General features: G+C 39.9%; 1 pseudogene; it reads left to right on the top strand.

Moving 5' to 3' along the window:
- Positions 1-5,490: 5,490 nt before the first annotated feature.
- Positions 5,491-13,674, top strand: LOC115663229 (ATP-dependent DNA helicase Q-like 1; annotated as a pseudogene).
- Positions 13,675-19,340: the final 5,666 nt, after the last annotated feature.

Below are 19,340 nucleotides of genomic sequence, written 5' to 3'. Positions count from 1 at the left end.
TATTGAATTGGCCAGCGTATGCCACGTACATATTCCAGAGCCCACTCATTCTTACAGCCAATATGTGTTCCACTAGGAACTCCTCACCCAGTCCCAGATATTCGTAACATGCAATAAGAAGAGTTTCGAGCCCCTCCAACTTGAACTTCGAATCCAAAACATTGGCTACCAAAAAAACAAGCGGATGTCTTTTTAATGGTTGAGGCATTTTGCCTTTATGGCCACTACTATTTCCTTGACGAAGGGATCACCCTTCTTATTCGTCAATTCAGCCGACATCAAGTACAGAAACGGAAGGGCTTGATTGCGAGACAGCTAATCGAAATCTTCGAATTTCAGTTTCAAAAAATTCTCAGTTTTTTCACGTGCTTTGCAAGTTCATTCTCGCATTCCAAGGTCCAAGACGAGTATCAATGGAACAAATGCACCTTGGTGAAATACAAGTGCTTGAATTATCATATCAGAAAATCAGTACGTGATTATTTCAAGCATGATTTCTGCTGTTAGTCAAATTTGACGCATAAAAAACTAGTCAAAGATTTCTAAATTATGAGGAATTTCCCTAAGAAAATCACTAAATCTGGGTAGAATAAGAAAGCTTCTGGGCCGAGTAAGCATTATACTTGTACACTAGCACAAGATCATAAGCAGCTATAAATGGAAGATGAAAATCCCAAAATTACTGAGATACAATTTATAAAAGGAAAATTTCTACTTCTATGGTTTTTCTAATGAAATTCCTGTACTTTTAATATTTTGAATTAAGTCCTTCTACCTTCACAAATTTTCTGATGAAGTCCGCCCGAATTTAAATCCAGCCAAATCTAATTAACGTGGCAAGTCAGGATGACACCAAAGGAAACAACGATAACACTTTGACCAGAGTGAATGCCCACATGAACAGCACCCTAGAAAAATTTAGTCAACATGAACAATGTCGAAATATGACGTGGATTAACAATGTGGATGTCCACATAACAATGCGGATGCGCATGTGGACATCCATGTCGGAAAACTTTTATCCATGTTACACCCCAACGGCCACGTCAACTGAATTGGGTTAGATTTGTTGTCGAACAGACTTGATTGAAAATTTATGAAAATAAAAGAACTTGATTAGACAAATTAAAATTTATTGTCGAACGGACTAATTGTTGCAAAGCATGATGTCCGAATTTAAATCCAGACAAATCTAGTTAACGTGACAAGTGGGGACGACACCAAAGGACAATGTGGATAACATTTAGCCAATGTGGATGCACATATGACTGGCAACCCCCAGCACTCAGTTTCTTCACCTTCCTTAAAGAATCAATTGACATGGGAATCTTTGCAATACTAGAAAAATATAAATGAGTTATTTTAGTTCTTCTAATTTGCCCACTTCTCTTGGTAACTCCTTGAGACTATCACATAACTCAAGCCCAAGGAAACGAGGCTCTTTGACTTAGCCAACAGAAGGGTGGACTTGCCCAAGCCGGTGACATTTTTTCCAGACGAGAATCTCCAACTTTGTGATAGCCGAGAAATTATGAGTATGTTTTACATAATTGCAACATGCAAGATTGAGAACTTTCAGCTGCTTTGCTGCCTATACAAAGGAGAAAAGCCGTCAAGAGGGGCTAAATGGCTAATCAAGTTGTGGATAGGATAGTGAAAGCCCAAAGATCTGAGCATCTCCCTTGTAATTGGGCTTGTAACCATCCTTTAGCTTTATGGGACCTCTTAGTATCAGAAGACCATGCTTCCTGTTCATCTTATGCTACTTAAGAAATGGAAAAGCTTCTGTTCCGGACAAAAACAAAAAACAAACAAAAGGTCACTGATGCTCTGTGATCTGGTTGCATGACAACTACAGAAAGACTAATTGGGTTCAATGTCAAACCACTGAAGCCATCTTAATTCAAAAAACAATTTGTTAAAGTCTCTACTTTTCGACCAAAAAAAAAAAGTCTCTACTTAAAATCGTCCACCTCAACTGAAGCATACTTTTCAGAGATGATAGGCATCAAAACATTAGACCATGTGATTGCATGAAGGAGCTGTGAACCAAACCCTTCGCCAATGGGGAGGCTGTTATCATCCCTGGACATAAACATTGGTAGAATACCTTCATTTATGAGATTGTTGTAGCCTCTTAAAAAGCTCAAGAATACATCATAGGGATTACTTCCCCACTCCTAATGGTGTTGGAGAGATGAATGTAGATGTAGATGCTCCGTCAGTGCTCTTATTTTCTGCATGCGTATTGCTTCCACTCTTTTTCCTCGTCTTGAGAAGATTATAAGCAAACACTGAAAGAAGAATTTGAGCAACAAGCACCACAAAGAACGCCCCAGAACGAATTGATGCACTCCGTCATTTGCGTTGCTCTGGCTCTTCCCTTTATCCATGGAAGTCTGATAGCAAAGAGAAAAAAGAAATGCCTTCTTGTAGCGCAGAAACAATACGTTAACGTATGAACTGGACTTATGCATCAACTTGAAAAGATCAACACCACATGCTCAGAGAACGAGTTGGACACATTGCAGCATATGAACATCAACGAACTAGTCTTCATATGGAGGTGTTTCCCAATTACCAGTAATTTATGTAGAGCCCGATACTAATGGATACTTGTATTCCACTCTATTGCAATATTCAAAAATCGAATCCCAATCAAGTATGATTTTCTCTGCTCGAGCTCGGCTTGATAGCAAAAGTTGAAATACTCATGTTCAAGTCGATTCAATCCTCACATAAGCTAGAATTAAGCCCAACCTCTACCAATAGAAAAGGAACAGATTTCTCAAGAAAGGATACCCTAAACAAAAATCCCGATCAAGTATCTTTACTGACCTTTATGCAGGAGTCAGCAAATTTGGCAGTAAAATCACGTAAGATGATCATCCACCAGTTACTTCTTGAGGAAAATCACAAATGCTAAGCATTCAGCATGACTGTATAGATAGAAGGCAAAGAAAGAAAGAAAGAAAGAAAGTTAAGACATACAATTTTGATTAGATCAAATTCCTCCATATTCTTTGCAACTCAAAGCAACCTAAAGATTGGTGAGAAGTAGTTGAACGATCAACGACAACCACATGAGAAGGGAAAACAGATCGGGTTCGTCCAATTGTTCATGATTTTCTTATTTGTAATTTTCCTCACTAATAATAATTTGTCGGTTACATATCATTTTATAACTTTTTTTTATCACAGGATGTAATTTCCCTTTTGTTGTTGTAAATTCCTTGAATCCTATGATTTGTAAAATTTCACAAAAAATAGTAATCTACCTAATGGATATCTTTTTTCTGTTGTTAGTAAATTACCTAATGAATCCTAACTTTCTTTTGGCACGTAATTATTCCCACTAATAGTAATTTATCTGTAATTTATTTTTACATGACTTTTTTTAGAGGGTTTAAATTTTCTTTGGAGGTCGTAAATTCTGGTTCATAATATTCCTTAAAATAGTAACTTATTCAGTTAATACTAAATTTCTTTTGAGTATGTTTAGTAAAATATTAATTTGATCGTAATTTTCTTTTACACTTTGTAAAGGTTTGAGATCTACATGTTAGTAATTTTCCTTGTACATCGCAATTTTTCTCAATCTGTAAAGTTGATCAATTTTGTGTCCGTAACTTTTCTTTAACATCTGAAAGTTATGACAAAAATCGGTTTTGCAAAACAAATATGACAGACCAAGTTTTTTCCCCTTTTAATCCGACGGTCCACGTTTGAATGTGGGATCAGTCCCGTAAAAGATAACTTCGATTATGGAATTTGCATTACTATTATGAAGTTTTGGGCATGATAAAGGAGTTTTACTTATTTATTTTTGGCCAAATAGGAAAGTAGTGCTGGAGACGCTATTTTTAAAAAAAATTTGAAGTTCATTTCATTGTAATATATATTATATAGGTAAAAACGTAATTTTAATAACAAGTGTTACTTTGTCAATATTTTCTTTTGCTGATACAAAAGAAATTAGAGATACCTCTCGTAGATCTATATATTCAATACGACACGCAAGTCTTAGGTATGCAAAGGAGCCTCACACATATTCCTATCTATTTTAATCAATAATCTTACTGTCCAAAAAAAAAAAATTACCGAATAACCTTTTTTTAAGAAATTTTTTTGCTAAATGGATCTCATTGGACATAGCAGTTCTCACTTCATGCACGCAGTTTAATTATCAAACCATATCAATCTACAATATTTTTTATTGCGAATTTTGCGATTCTCATCTGGCCTTTTTAATGCGAAACATCGCAAATTTTTCAAATTATGTAAATATCCACGTGTAGAATCATACGTAATATTTAATTATTTTTTTGAAAACACCAAATGACTATTTTCTTTTTCCAAATGTTGAATAGAGGCACAATTGATGGATAATTTTTTTTTCATTATTTCTTCCCACCGAACGAGCCCAAGGGCGTCAAACGAAACCAAGAAAACTTACGAAGGGGGCCAAAATAGGAATTAAAACGAACTCCAGGCGCGGAAACGGAATTTGTCAAAAGAATCAAAAAGGGAAAATGGCTCCAGTCTCTTTCCGCCATCGCTGGCTAGGTTTTTCGAAAGAGAGCACTTCGAGCGCGCCCGCTCTCGCGAGAGAGGCTAGCGATCGATTCCATTCCATTCCGACACGCGCATCGTCGATCGATCGAGCGAATCGCGTCGAACACAGGTTGAGAGATTCCATAGAGGATCGGGGCTTGGAGGAGGTGGAGAGAGCTCGGCTGCTGAGCATGGCTCTCGGGTTCGGCTCCGACGAGCAGTCCGCCACCAAGTGCTTGGGCCGTCTCGTTTCCCTCTACGGTACTCGGATCATTGTTCCTTGTCGCGCATTTTTTTTTTGTGCTAGTCAGCGTTGCGGGTATAACGTAGGTGTTGCTCGTCCACTGCGATGATGGCTCTGGAATAGTCTGGTTTAGGTTTGAATTGATCGGAGCTGGTCTGGCGAACTGGTCTTGCTGACGAGCGAAATGTCTGGTGCTGTTCCAGCTTGATGTATTTAGGTTGCTTCAGATGGTGGTTTTTCTTGGTTATTAGCCGAATTGCGTGGTATCCCGTGATTAGGGAACAACGTAATTGCTTGTGTTGCATGGATAATTTGTGAATTGATTGGTTGTGCATTACTATATAAGGAGATTTATTGTGGTCAGTCGCGTCATTCTGACGATATCTATGGAATAGTCTACCTTTTGGATTTGAATGGACCGGAGGAGCTGGTTAAATCTGGTTCACTGAGCGTTAATCCCGCCCTTATTTCTGTGGGTTTTGCGTAGTAGTCTTATTGGCTAGCGAAATGTCTTGACTTATTTCTGAACTAACCGCAAATTTACATATGATGTCTTGCCTATATGTAAATATGGTGTCTCACTGAAGTAACTGCAGATTACATATTGTAGATTGTCTTTATTTGATCTCTTTTTTTCTTGTCTTGGAACTTGCAAAATCATCTCTCTCTCTTTTTGGTTTTCTTAAGGCGGCGAAGGTCGAGAGTTTATCACAGTGAAGCACTGTAGCGATGATTTTCTAGCAGAAACAGCTGAAACTATGCAAGATACTGAGGATTGGGATGATTTGCATGCTGCGGAATGAGAAGCTTGTGGAGTTTTGACTGACATGTTTGGCCAAGATATCCCTAATGATGGCGAATGCAATGTTCTGAACGATGTTAATATTATAGAAGATTCTCCACAACCTGAGAAAAATCAAACTTTTCTTGAGGTGGATTCCTCTACTGACGGTGAAGACGAAGATTAGATATTTGGCAGTAAAATGGGCAGGAAATCCACATGCTATATTCCTGATCAAAGCAGTACTCCTGGCAATTCATCCACTCAACTTATGGCCAGACGTTCTTTAGAATCCATGGTATGCTTCTGAAAACTGTGAAGTTGTCTCACTCCTTTCTGCCCCCACCAGTTTGAAGGGATTAAGAAAAAGAAAGAAAAGCAGGGTAGCTTGGCATGCTTTTTCCCATGCCCAAAACTAATTTAGCTGATAGTTGTTAAGTTTGTGGCTTGAGTTTTTGATTCATGGACCTAGATTTGGCTTGGGATTGGCCCTTGTAATTGCATGGACCAAATACGCGGCTTGAAGAATGTCTCACTATTGTACAGGGTTGGCCATTCGGTGAAGCAACTGTGGACACCTGAAGAAGCCACAATAGTTACCAGGCAAATTCCAGGAGTCTGGCCACAATGGTCCAGTTGTTTAGGAGGTTGACAAAAAGTTGGCAGATCTTGGCGTGTCCTTTTATTCTTTTAACAATGATTCTGCAACCCATGTTTTTATGTATTTCTGTTCCTGAGGTTTATTGCAGCCAACAATGTAAATGAGAAGAATTGAGAACAGACTGCCTTGGTTTTTGATTGGGAGAGATTAGAGTGTCCTTCTCAGAAAACTCTTGGGAAACGCTTTCCACTTGTCTCATTCGTTTTTGAGAAATTGATTTATTTCTTATTGTAATTCAATCTTAGTCATTGTGAAACAACTCCTTCTGTTGACGTAGACAAAACTGCCCAACCCCGTAAATTAGTGTGTCACTGTTCTTTTCTCTTAAATTTATGTCTTTCCTTGATCATTTCCAGTTTGCTTGTAATCTGCTCACAGCAGAGGACCTTACACAGGGTAACTGCACAAAAACATTTAGTAAATTGCTTACGAGGGCTGTCACGCCTCGTACCCCACGAAGCGTGAGCATCCCACCTTCGGTCGATAAATTGCGACGTCCCAGGAAGAGTCGCCGACCCACGCCCATACAAAGATCAAGCACAAGCGGAAGTATAAAATAAACAAACCCAGACAATTACAATATGAGCCAAGGATAGCCGTCCAATAAACAAGATTCAACGCAGAAAATATGTACATACTTATATTACTATTTTAAAACTCTTTTTACAGTGTTCACGACAACCAAAAAGGAAACACCAACAGCTGGGAATAACCCAAACAGCCACTTCTCCGTTCTGCTCCATTCCCACCGAGGTGCATGCTCGACGACTGCTGGATAAAATGCGATATTCCCAAAAAGAGGTGGTGACCTCGGCATCCTACTGCTGGGGGTCTCAAAATGTTTCGGTTTACACAACCGTGAGACGAATCTCAGTGAGTTCAACCCCTAAACCTAGGCTAGGCTAGCATGCAATCTCCTGACCGGAAACAAACATTATAAATCATAACACAACCATAATCACACAATTCTCTGACCCTGCAGGTTAGACAGTTCAATATGTAATAATCACGAGACATACGTGGCACACATTATCACACGTACGCCAATCACATGCTCATACGCCGAGTCTCACACACTCGCATGCTATTCAATGCATGTTTATGCATGCAAATGTCATTGACATGACATGCGCATTTCTTTGGCCCACTGGCCCACACTGGCACACTTGCCCAATTAATTATTATTACGACTTGAGTCATCAATTTTTCATGGCCCGGTGCGTCTAGCCTGCTTCAAAGTGCATGAGGCGCAGCAACCGATCTGGCCCAGTGTCTCTAGCCTCTTCAAAGTGCATGAGGCGCAACACTGTTTCTCCTTGCGAACCGGCCCGCTTCAAAGTGCATGAGGATGGTCGCCTTCGGACGTACGGGCATCGTCCCGCTTCAAAGTGCATGAGGACGGTATCGACCCGAAGGTCCTTAGGTGATCACACAACTCATTATTATCTGAACCCAGCGTAAAACGCTTCAGGGTATTTAAGTGATCACATGCTCATGGCAGACACGCATTCTTGCAATATTTCATCACATGCCTCACTCTTGGTATACACAATGCGTGTCCATGTTATGCAATGCAATGCACCACGAGCACCAAGGAAATTCATACACTCAATAACACAACACGTGCTCAATTGGCCCAACATGCGATTCACAAATTAACAATTAATTGCAAGCTCAACAGTGTTCAATCGCACTCCACCAAAAACCAGCCACACAACATGCGACTTGGTAGTACGAAATCAACCACAATTAAGCACAATTGACGTACAATCAGTCAACCCGGGTATACCCGGCAATTTCACCAACGAGCTCCTAAATTGATCATTAAACCCCATTATCCTCCCCAACGATTCTCATTAATCCACTAAATTTTTCCGATAATAATTTCTACTAAACAATTCTCAACCCAGTCTGAAATACACACTGCTATTATCTAAGCCAGTCCAAAATGCACCGATAATACCTAAACCAGTCCAGGAAAAACGCACTATCAGTCCTAATCCGGGTTTAGGAATTTTACTCACCTCATACAAAGTCACGACGTCGGGGAACGGCGGCCGATCACTGGTGAACAGTGAAACCGGCGGCGGAATTCCCGGCGGACGGCGGCGCGGTGTACAGACGGGGGTGAATAGTAACCCCGTACGGGACAGCGTGAACAGTACGACCCCCGTACGGGGACAGCATGAACAGTACGACCCCCCGTACGGGACACTGTACGAACAGGCGGGAACGGGTGGCCGACGAGGTGCCGGTGACGGCCGTACGGTCGAGATGAACAGTGACCGTACGGGGGGTGAACAGTAACCGTACGGTCGCTGTACGGACTGGGCTGAACGGCGACGTATGGACATGCTGAACGGCCGGGTGTCGACGGAACGGCGATCGGAGCTCCGGCGAAGCTCCGGCGGTACTGTTTGTAAACCAGAAAAATGAGAAAAGAGGGAAAAAGGAGAGAGAGAGGGCTATTTCTGGACTATACCCGGGGCTGTGGTGGCTGAACAGGTGAGAGGGAGGTCCAAGGGTGCTGTGGCGACGGCTGGTGGGCGGCCAGCAGCTCCGGCTGGTACTGTTCCGGCGTGAACAGTACCAAAAAAATGCAGAAACTTGCTCACGGTAGAGAAAAAAAATGCTGAAGAAGAAGAGGAAGAGGGGAATTGGTCTCGGCAGATCAGGGACACACGAATGAGAGAGAGGAAATTCTGGTCAAATGAGTCAAATATAACTTAATGGAATCCAAGTGTCATTATCTAAGCCCATTGGACACTTTTGCCCTTGATCCAATGGCCAAGATTAATTCATATCCAATAATTTAGGGGCGAAATGGTCTTTTGTCCCTAACCATGGTTGACCAGACCTGGTTTAATCCCAATTAACCTTGGTTAACCCCAAAATTTTGATCAATTTTCGGAATTAAATAAAATGGTCTTAGGGGCATTTTCGTAATTTTCCGATCCCGAACAGAAATTCCAATTTTCGCACATACGTGTTCCATATGTGCGTGGCCAACATAATATGGCGTCGGAATCGCGAAATTCATCGCGCAAGCCCTCGAAAATCCACGTCAAAGTTTCGGGAATAAAATAATATTATTTTTTCCAATTTTTGTCGAAATTCCAATTTTTGGCCAAAATGACTCCTGGTATGCGTGGCCACCCAAAAATGGCGTCGGCCACGAAAAATAACCTCATTTGGCCTCGAAAAGCGACGCTGGCATCCCGGGGGCAAAATCGTAATTTTTCACCCCCGGACCGAAATTCCAATTTTTACTCGTACTAACTCCACATGTGTGTGGCCAGCGTAATATGACGTCATAATCCCAAAAATAGTCTCTTAAGCCTTCGAAAATCGATACCGAAATCCGGACCCAATTCCGTGAACAAAACCCGCTTAACTTTCAATTTCAGGATCTCTCACTAACGGGCGGCAGTTTAGAGATTACGCGTATCGACCTAGGGCTACCCGTATCGTAATGGTCTCGATCATTGAGAGAATGAGAAATTATCACTAGCCCCAGAGGCTACGATCGTTCGGTTTAGGTTCAGGACTGATTGGCCACGTGCACTTTTCGGTCATGCAGATTCACCTGCGATCCGAGTGTACAACGTTGGCCTTGGCCAAACCAAATCCGTTACTTTTCCTAAGATCGGCCCACATCGGTTCAAAATATTCCCTCAGCATCTCTCGCGATCGGTATCCGTTTCACGATAGGGTCCCCGGTCCACGTACCGCTTCCTAGTTAGCCATGCCCCATTGGTTAGTATCCCGAGAGCGATCAGCTCTGGGCGAGACTTACTAAAATGAAATGCGAATAATATCCGTTTTATTGATCCCGGACTTACATCGAAATTCAGGTTGTTACAAGGGCTCTCATCCGATCAAATGTATCATAGACACTCCTAACTTTTGCCAGTTACTTCCAGTCTTTAAGATCTAAAATGACTTATATTAGAATTGTTTGGTCAATAAAAACAGTTGATTTTTGTTTTATATGATGTAACAATACCTATATTTCTCAAATATTTTGAGAGTATAGTACATCATCCAAGTGTGAAACTTAGCATCCAGCGTCTTTGATAGGAGTGTTTTGCGGAATGAAGGCTTGGGATTTCTTTGTGCACAATATTCATTTTCCATTACTCCATGTCAGAAACTATTTATGGTGCTGAAGAGGCTTCTTTGTGATGATGGACTATAAGGGCACTGTCACTCAAGGTTCGATATCATCAGTTTCAAATAAAAGACATTGCTCTCGGATTTTGACATGCAAACAAGGGACTCTGAGTAATGAGGAATTGCTAGCCTTGGATGACATAGAATTGGCAAATGTTGTAATATTCGGAAACAAGGCATTTTAACCAATGCAGCATCGGCCTTGTAAAGATTCTGTAGCCAAGCAAGATTGCTTCATTCTCATTCCCACTGGAGGTGATAAACGTTTATGTTGCCAGGTTAGTGAATGTTAACGTTATTTCATTTGTGTAATGATCGTATGTAGAAGTATGTGTGGAGACAATGTTTAGAGCACAAGCCGGTGCACTTTGCTCAATGGTTCCACCAACTAAATGTAAAGGGGTAGACCTGTATGTCAAAATTTAAGCTTCAACATGATCTTCTAATCTGCTTTGTTTAGCACTGTTGAGAAGGTCGTGAACTTAGGGAAGGAAACATTTTTCAAATGAAGATTAACGACAGGAAGTGATTCAGGTACATAACCATGGGTTCCAATGTATGGCATCAGACAAAATTAGAAAAGAAGGAAATACAGTACATTCTCATTCTGCCTTTGCACATCTCTATCTGTTCTGTAATTTCTGGAATTTAAAGTTTGTAGTATGCTTCTAGGACCTTCTAATCACTTACCAGAAAATTCATTGTGTTTATGCATGTAAGTGTTGTTGTCAGTCATGATTTAGGTCCAGTTCAAATGGGTTACTAGGTCAAAGAGGAATAAATTTCCAAAGTACACCCACCAAATAAGGGTTCTAGATTTCTATATTTCCTCGCAGTTATTGGCTATGCCATTATCTCACAAGGGGTGATGATCTATGATTTCTTTTTCCCATAATTAGTTTGAAATTAATGTCCTTTAATATACAATGGATCTTGGTAGCATGCAAAATATTTGATTTACTGAATTAAGGACGAAGATATTAATTAGAATTTTTAAGTTGAATTTTTTTGAAGTGTTTTCTGTTCAGTCTTGAAGTAGTTGATATATGTTTCTAGCTGAAAGTAATTATAAGACAAGTAGTGACTACTGGTCCTTCCTGATCAGCTGATGGCGAAAGAAATTATAATTCCCTTGTCCCTTCCTTTCTTCATGTGCTCTTCTGATGATTTTACCCTTCGTTTCTGCTTCTAGTAACTCTTAAACAAGGTGTCACAGTTGTTATATCTCCCTTGCTATCTCTCATCCAGGATCAAATAATTACTCTATCCCTCAAGTACGGAATACCATCTACCTTCTTGAACTCTCCACAAACTGCTGCCCAAGCAGCAGATGTCCTCCAAGAACTAACGCAAGGTTTAGCTATGTTGGACTTCTAAAAGTTTTATTCTGAGTGTTGTGACTGTCAAATTATTAATCTCCACTTCTGCTTTGCCTGCCTTTTCCGAAAAGATAAACCCTCGTGCAAGCTATTGTATGTAACTCCTGAGAGGATTGTGCGAAACCCATCATTTCTCGAGATATTGAAATGCTTGCATAGAAAGGTATTGTTTTTGATGCACCATAACTTTTTTGAAAGGGTTCTTCGTAAATTTTTTATATCCAACCATCATGCATTGCGACCACAACTAGCTGGTTTTGTTGTTGATGAGGCAAATTGCATGAGGTATGCGTAATCTTTGGCATGCCTCGTACATGAAGAAAGATCATACTAGAGTTACTTTAAAAGGAATAATTATTTTTAATGTTGCAACTGCAAAACTATTGTCATTGTTCGTGATAAATATAAGCAAGTAAACTTCAATATATGCTAACTTAAACTCTTTTCCAAACTTTTCTGCATTTCAGTGTTTCTAGCATAGTTAAATTTTCAGTGTTACACTAGACCTTCTGAAGCCGAGACCCCTGTGAAGTTCTAATATAACAGAATGCAGTGTTCCTTGTTTAAACTCTGGAAAAGATCTAGGTTCCGTCATTTGGGAACACTTAGTGGTACATCATTCATTATATTGAGTAAAGAAGACACAACTTAAATAAGCTCCAATGAAGCTTACTTCCTAAAGTAATTGGAACCGAGATAAGCTTGGATAAGGACCCCATCTCCTGTCTATGTTTGGCATGATACTCAGTATCTTAAGCTGGTTCTTGAGTCCCTATTTATTCTATTAACGGTTATATTATATGTTAATAACTTGAGAAAGACAAAGTTTCACCCATGTGGTCATTGATTGTGTTTCTTACGAGATCTTAACAACTTGACAAAGGAACGTACTGCTGGTTTGAGCTTTTCTTGTACATTTGACTGATTAACAAGTAAAGCTCATTGATTGTCACTTTCTTGGTTGTCATTATTGTAATCAATGGGGACATGATTTTCGACCAGATTATAGGGGACTTGGACGTCTCAAGCAAACTTTCCATATGTTCCAGTGATGGCCTTAACTGCAACTCCCACTCAGTTCGTGAGGCACTAAACTTACACATTAACCTCCTGATTATGTCGAAATAATCTGTTTGTTCTGATTGAATTATGCATTCATTGCAGGATATCCTAAAAACTCTTGGGGTTCCCCATGCTCTTGTTCTTGAGACAAGCTTTGACAGACCAAATCTAAAATATGAGGTCATAGCTAAGACCAAGGAACCACTGAAGCAGCTTGGAGAGCTGCTAAAGAATCGTTTTGCTGATTTTTGTGGCATAGTATATTGCCTTACAAAGAGTGAATGTGTTGACGTCGCAAAATACTTGAATGAGAAGTGCTGTATAAAGACGGTGTACTATCATGCTGGATTAGTAGCCCGTCAAAGAGTAGCTGTTCAAAAGAAATGGCATACTGGAGAGTTCCAGATTGTATGTGCTACTATTGCCTTTGGGATGGGAATAGACAAACCTGATGTTGTAAGTCGAAATGGACTCTGGCCTTTGCCTATTTGGTATGTTTTAGAAGTCGATAAAACCGTTGTGGTGGAATGACCCGGAGAAGAAGAGGAAGAGGAGGGTGGCCAGATACAAGCTTTATTCGGTCGAGGGCAAGTTCAAGGCTTCTTTCAAACAAGGGTTCCGATGGTTGAAGCGCGAATGCTCAGGCTTCGTCCGTTGATTTTAATATGTAGAAATTACAGAATATCATGCTCATCGTCATCAAGAGAAAAGGATGAAATCAGTCAAAGGAAACGGAGAGGCTTGTTTTGTTTATTGGGTTATCATCTTAATATGTATCTAATGGTAATCAAGTATTCAGAAGAGTGCCACGATGTTCAATCTTTCCAGTATAATGTTCGTTCGAATCATTGTTTCATTCATCGATCTCCAGCCATCAAAACATAGGAAAATGATAAGACTCTTATGTGATATTCATATATATTTATATTTGCCGAAAGTTTGTTTCTCTTTTTTGAATTTCCTTACCTTTTGTATATCTGCAACATGTTTTGGCATGAATGCGTGCATTCCCATGCAAAGTAAAAATTGTCCGACCTGCTAATTTCTCCTCTTTTCAATAAGCTTTTTTCTCAATAACATGATGCTGATTGCAAAGTAAGAAGGCTGCTTTCATTGTAGGATTTGACGTTTAGATCTATTTCGTGGTCGATTTCATTGTTTAGAACTTTTTTTTGGCCAAATTTTGTTTAAGCCTCCTTTTTTGGGGTTATTTAACCCACTAATTTCCTCAATTTGTCTATTTCAATTCCTCTTTATTATAGGATTCATCATAGGGCAAACTACAGAAGCTATATATTCTAACATGCAATTCGCCGGTGTTAAATGAACCGAAAGGACTTCTATAGTTCCATTCTGATTTGAGGACAGTTACAATATTTCTAGTACCATCCCGTCGAACTCGGAGTTACAAAAATGAGGCAAACCGAAACGCCCCAAAGCGAACCCTCTGTAATCCTATCAAAACTTACGTAGTTGTTCAAATGGCTGTAATTTTCTAGGATCTTGATGTAAAATGTGATGGAACTTTCAAAAACAAGCTTGAAGCAAATCGCTGGCACAAAATTGAAGCAGAAGAAAGAAAAGTTTTAAAACCCATGAATAGAACCGAATCGGTTCACTTGGTTTAACACATTCATCCAGTTATCCGGTCGATTCATGGTTTTCCAACTTCAAATCAGTTCAGCCGATATGGTTGTAACTAATGTTCTATAAGTAGCCAAACACAAAGCTATTGCACTTTAGATTAATTTGCCTAGACACTAGTTAAGCAACTAAGTAAATAAAGCATAGAGTCGATACATTGACTTTATTTACGACTTTTCTCATGTAATGTTCGACCAATATTCTGAAAATTAAATTATTTTATGTTAAGTACGTTTAGCAAGTATCTTAAACACGAACTACATTATATGTGTTAGTACTTGTAGAATCGAACTTGGCTTTACAAGCTACTTGGCCTTGTCTTGAGCTCCATTGAGTCAAAGTTCGAGTACACAATTTAGCGTAGTAGAGTCTGATTATTAACCAATTAGATGACCCTTTAAAGTTTTTTGTTCAAACCAAATGAGTAAATTTTGGGAAGGGCTCTTTTCACCCTTCCAAAACTTGTCCACATTTTTCAATAGTCTTCAACCGTAGCCAATGCCAGAGAAAAATAGATTTCAGGTGTGAAAATATACACGGATGTGTCTCTTCTGCATTTAGATTCATGCGTAAATAAATCAAGCTCAAGATTATACAATCAAAGTGATTGCAAAATGCCTACATGAATTTTTCGACATAACCAGACTAGAGAGATGATTTTACACCAATGAACGCTTTTATTTCCTGTTCAAAATTCTTCTTAATGAGAAACTACTGTCTTCTTGAAAACCTTTTCATTGAAACTCTTGGCTGCAATTGACAGATATTTGCTAATTCCACGGCATTCACTTTTTCCTCGAAAATAGTCTCTCTTCCGGTCGCAAAATTGTAGCTTGAAGTGGACATCTACACGGTTATCTTGTTGACAAATTTGATTTAATACTTAAACTTTACATACAGAACCACCTGCACATGTGGTCTTCCTGCAAGCACTTTGAGATTCGGCCTTTGCTAAAGAATAGCACGATGTCAAAGCTTGCAAAGGACAAAAACACCACATGAGAAGAGGTTGCTTTACATCAAGAATCATTTGAAGAGTATTAACAACATGGAGCACATGATAAACGCCAATAGCAAAGAACTTCGGAATGCCTTTCCATAATGACATAGCTCATTCATGCTCGTATCTCCATCCCGTGGTGTTTGGGGACTTTCTCCGAGTTTCATGAAATGCACCTTGATTCTGCACAAGGAAGTTAGCACTAACTAACACTACAAAAAAACTGATTTTTTCCGACGAAATTTCCAACGAAAAATTCTGGAAAATTCGTTGGAAAACGAATTTCCAACAAATTTTCCAACGAAAAAAAATTCGTTGGTAATAGGTCGTTGGAAAATTTTCCGACGAAAAATTTCAATTTTCGTTGGAAATTTGCGACGAAAATATTTTCGTTGGAAATTTCGTTGGAAAACTCGTGACTAAATTCGTTGGAAACGAATTTTTTTTTCCGACGAATTTTTTTTCGTTGGAAATTACAAATTTTTTTTGATCGAAAAATCGTGGAAAGTTTTTTTCCATCGAATTTTTTTTTTTTGGTCGAAAAATTTCAATTTCAAAAATTTTTTTTTGGCCGCCGGCGAGGGCCAGCCTCGTCGCCGGCGAGGGCCGAGCTCGTCGCCGGCGAGGCCCGCGGACCGGCGAGCGGCGGTTCCAAGCAGCTCACGCGGCCGAGAAAGGAAGAGAGAGATCAGGTCGGTTGGACGGTGGCGGTGAGGCGGGATGGGTGGCGGCCTCGCCGGCCATGGCGAGGGCCGAGCTTGCCATGGCCGGCGAGCTCGAGCTCGCCCAGATCTAGGTGAGCTCAGCCCTCGCTGGCGACGAGCTCGAGCTCGCCCAGATCTGGGCGAGCTCGGCCCTCGCCGGCGACGAGGCGTCGGGGGCGTTGGGGGCGGCCCATGGTGGCGTCGGGAGCGCCGACCGCCGCGGGGGCCTGGCCCTGGATGGCCGCAGCGACGCCTTCGGGGACGGAGCCGACGTCGCGGATGACCTGGATGCCGATCTTGGTGTCCATGGCACCGGAGCCGAGTCGGAGGAGGAGGGGGGGGGGCGGCGGGGGAGGCAGCGGGGAGAAGGTGGAAGGCGAAGGAGAGACCGAGAGAGAGAGAGGAGGAAACAGGGAGCGAGTCAAGCGTCGAATGGACTCACTAGAGTTGAGGGAGAGAGGACTCGGAGAAGGGAGGCTTGGGGGAAGGAGATGAAGGAGACGGCCATGGCGGAGCGAGAGGGAGCGAGCGAGAGAGAGACACTAAAATAATTGCCCGGAAAATTAAAATTCGTTGGAAAATTCGTTAAAAATTTCCAACGAAAAAAAATTCATTGGAAATTTCCAACGACCCGGAAAATTGAAATTCGTTGGAAAATTCGTTGGAAATTTCCAACGAATTTTCCAACGAATTTTAAAAATGCCGAACGGTACCGGTTTTTTTTGTAATTCGTTGGAAAATTCGTTGGAAATTTCCAACAAATTTTTTTTCGTTGGAAATTTCCAACGAATTTTCCAACGAAAATTGTATACAACGAAATAATTGCCCAAAAATTGAAATTCGTTGGAAAATTCGTTGGAAATTTCCAACGAATTTTCCAACGAATTTTAAAAATGCCGAACGGTATCGGTTTTTTTGTAATTCGTTGGAAATTTCCAACGAATTTTTTTTCGTTGGAAATTTCCAACGAATTTTCCAACGAAAATTGTATACAATGAAATAATTGCCCGAAAATTGAAATTCGTTGGAAAATTCATTGGAAATTTCCAACAAATTTTCCAACGAATATGAAAAATGCCGAACGGTACACGGTTTTTTGGAGTTCGTTGGAAAATTCGTTGGAAATTTCCAACGAAAAAAAATTCGTTGGAAATTACCAACGAATTTTCCAACGAAAATTGTATACAATGAAATAATTGCCCGAAAATTGAAATTCGTTGGAAATTTCCAACGAATTTTCCAACGAAAATTGCACAAACTGAAATAATTGCCCGGAAAATTGAAATTCGTTGGAAAATTCGTTGGAAATTTCCAACAAATTTTCCAACGAATTTTGTTTCGTTGGAAATTTCCAACTAATTTTCCAATGAAAATTTTTTCGTTGGAAATTTCCAACGAATTTTGCGACGAAATATAGTTCGTTGGAAATTTCCAACGAATTTTACGACGAAAAATTTTTTGTTGAAAATTTCCAACGAATTTTACTTTTCGTTGGAAAATTTGTCGCAAATTTGCAACGAAAATTTTTTCGTCGCAAATTTTCGTGGCAAAAATCCAGTTTTTTTGTAGTGTAATTATCAATAAATGAAAATATCCGAGATCACAACATCACAATTAACCCAATGAAGATAAGGTACAAATGCATAAACATCATTTACACCAATTGCAGTTGGACCACAATGAACAGAGACTCGATTAGCTGGCCAATGAAAGAGAAAACAATAGGCTTAAAGAAGTAAGCAATTAGCAACAACACTTTCCTCGTTTGTGTTCAGGAACAGAATTGATGTTAATAAAATTATGCTGAAAATGTGAAGTGCCTAAACTACATAACAGAAAGATGTATTTGTTACTTGGTCATTGGCAATATCCAATCAGCAAAATCAACATTTCGGGATAATTAATGAGGTCAATTTCAACTTTACGAATTCAATACCGCATACATGAAAACTGAGCTTATCAAATCAGAAACCTATATGACAACATTCAAAGGATAGTATCACCCAAATAAACTGATAGAAATGGAGGAGCTTAGCAGTGCCTACCTCCCTCTGCAGAGCCTCATCGAGTTCAGGTGTGATATCATTAGAATGCAATCGCATCAAACAACTCTACATCAGGGTAACATACAAAAAGTTCCGGACCCACTCATTTGATTAACAAAGAGATAGAACCTAATGAGCATACAAAAAGCATATTCAATTTAAAAAGCTACATTCGCCATCATTCAGGTATGTGCTATTGAGGCTAGATCAAGTGTTTTGGATTTTCACAAGCATCAAAACTTCCTCAGGACACTCCAGTTGGTCCACAAGCCTCTTCAAGTTTGGCACGCAAGATGGTCCTCAACTGTTGCTGATGCTTCCACTGCAAAATCCCTTTTCCTCATTTTGATCGGTCTCAGGTCTGGAATTTGAAGTTCCTCAGCCAAGTGAGCACACCCAAATCAATCATGTGATAAAACAATTCCATGACAACAATAGGATCAAATGGGATGTAAACAAATTAGCAAATTCTTGAGCTCCTCACTCCAGCTTGTTTCACATATGGGCAAAATATTGACCAATTATGCAAAAGGTCATCAATAGAACTCATTGAATAGAAGTCCCAAAGTAAGCCTTGATAATTACATAGACCAACCAAACCTGTCATAGAAGCAGCACCAGTTTACCTTGCTTGATAATATTTCAAAACAACAATTTGACTACTCGTAATGTTAAGGGGGTGTCCATTCATTTATGACAGAAACATTTTTTTATCAGCAACCAGAAACACTTGAACCTTATATTTTATTTTAGCTCAGTTCATCACACTTACTGGGAATTGATGCTCTTAACATTAAGAAACTTAACAGGGTTTTCGTTCATCACAAAAAACCAAAAGGTGTTTGTCCCAAACAGGACATCTGCCATTAGTTAAATTTGACACAAGAGAACTCACAAAGGAACTCAAAATGGCCGAGGGTTTTTTCAAAGAAAATATGAATTTTGGACAGGGAAATTCTGGGAATAGTTTACAATATTGAGTAGCAAAAGATCATCGGCCTCTAGGTCAAAATTTCAAATCCCAGGTTTACCGAGGGGGAAATTGTAAATCACAAGGGAATTCTTGTTTACCTATGTTTGATATTTTCATCCT

Source organism: Syzygium oleosum, unplaced genomic scaffold, assembly GCF_021117445.2.
Source record: "Syzygium oleosum isolate NSW1041296 unplaced genomic scaffold, Sole_v2.1 Sole_v2.03, whole genome shotgun sequence".
NCBI lineage: Eukaryota > Viridiplantae > Streptophyta > Magnoliopsida > Myrtales > Myrtaceae > Syzygium > Syzygium oleosum.
The sequence above is the reverse complement of the archived record's forward strand: the minus strand, read 5'-3'. Positions and strand labels throughout refer to the sequence as shown.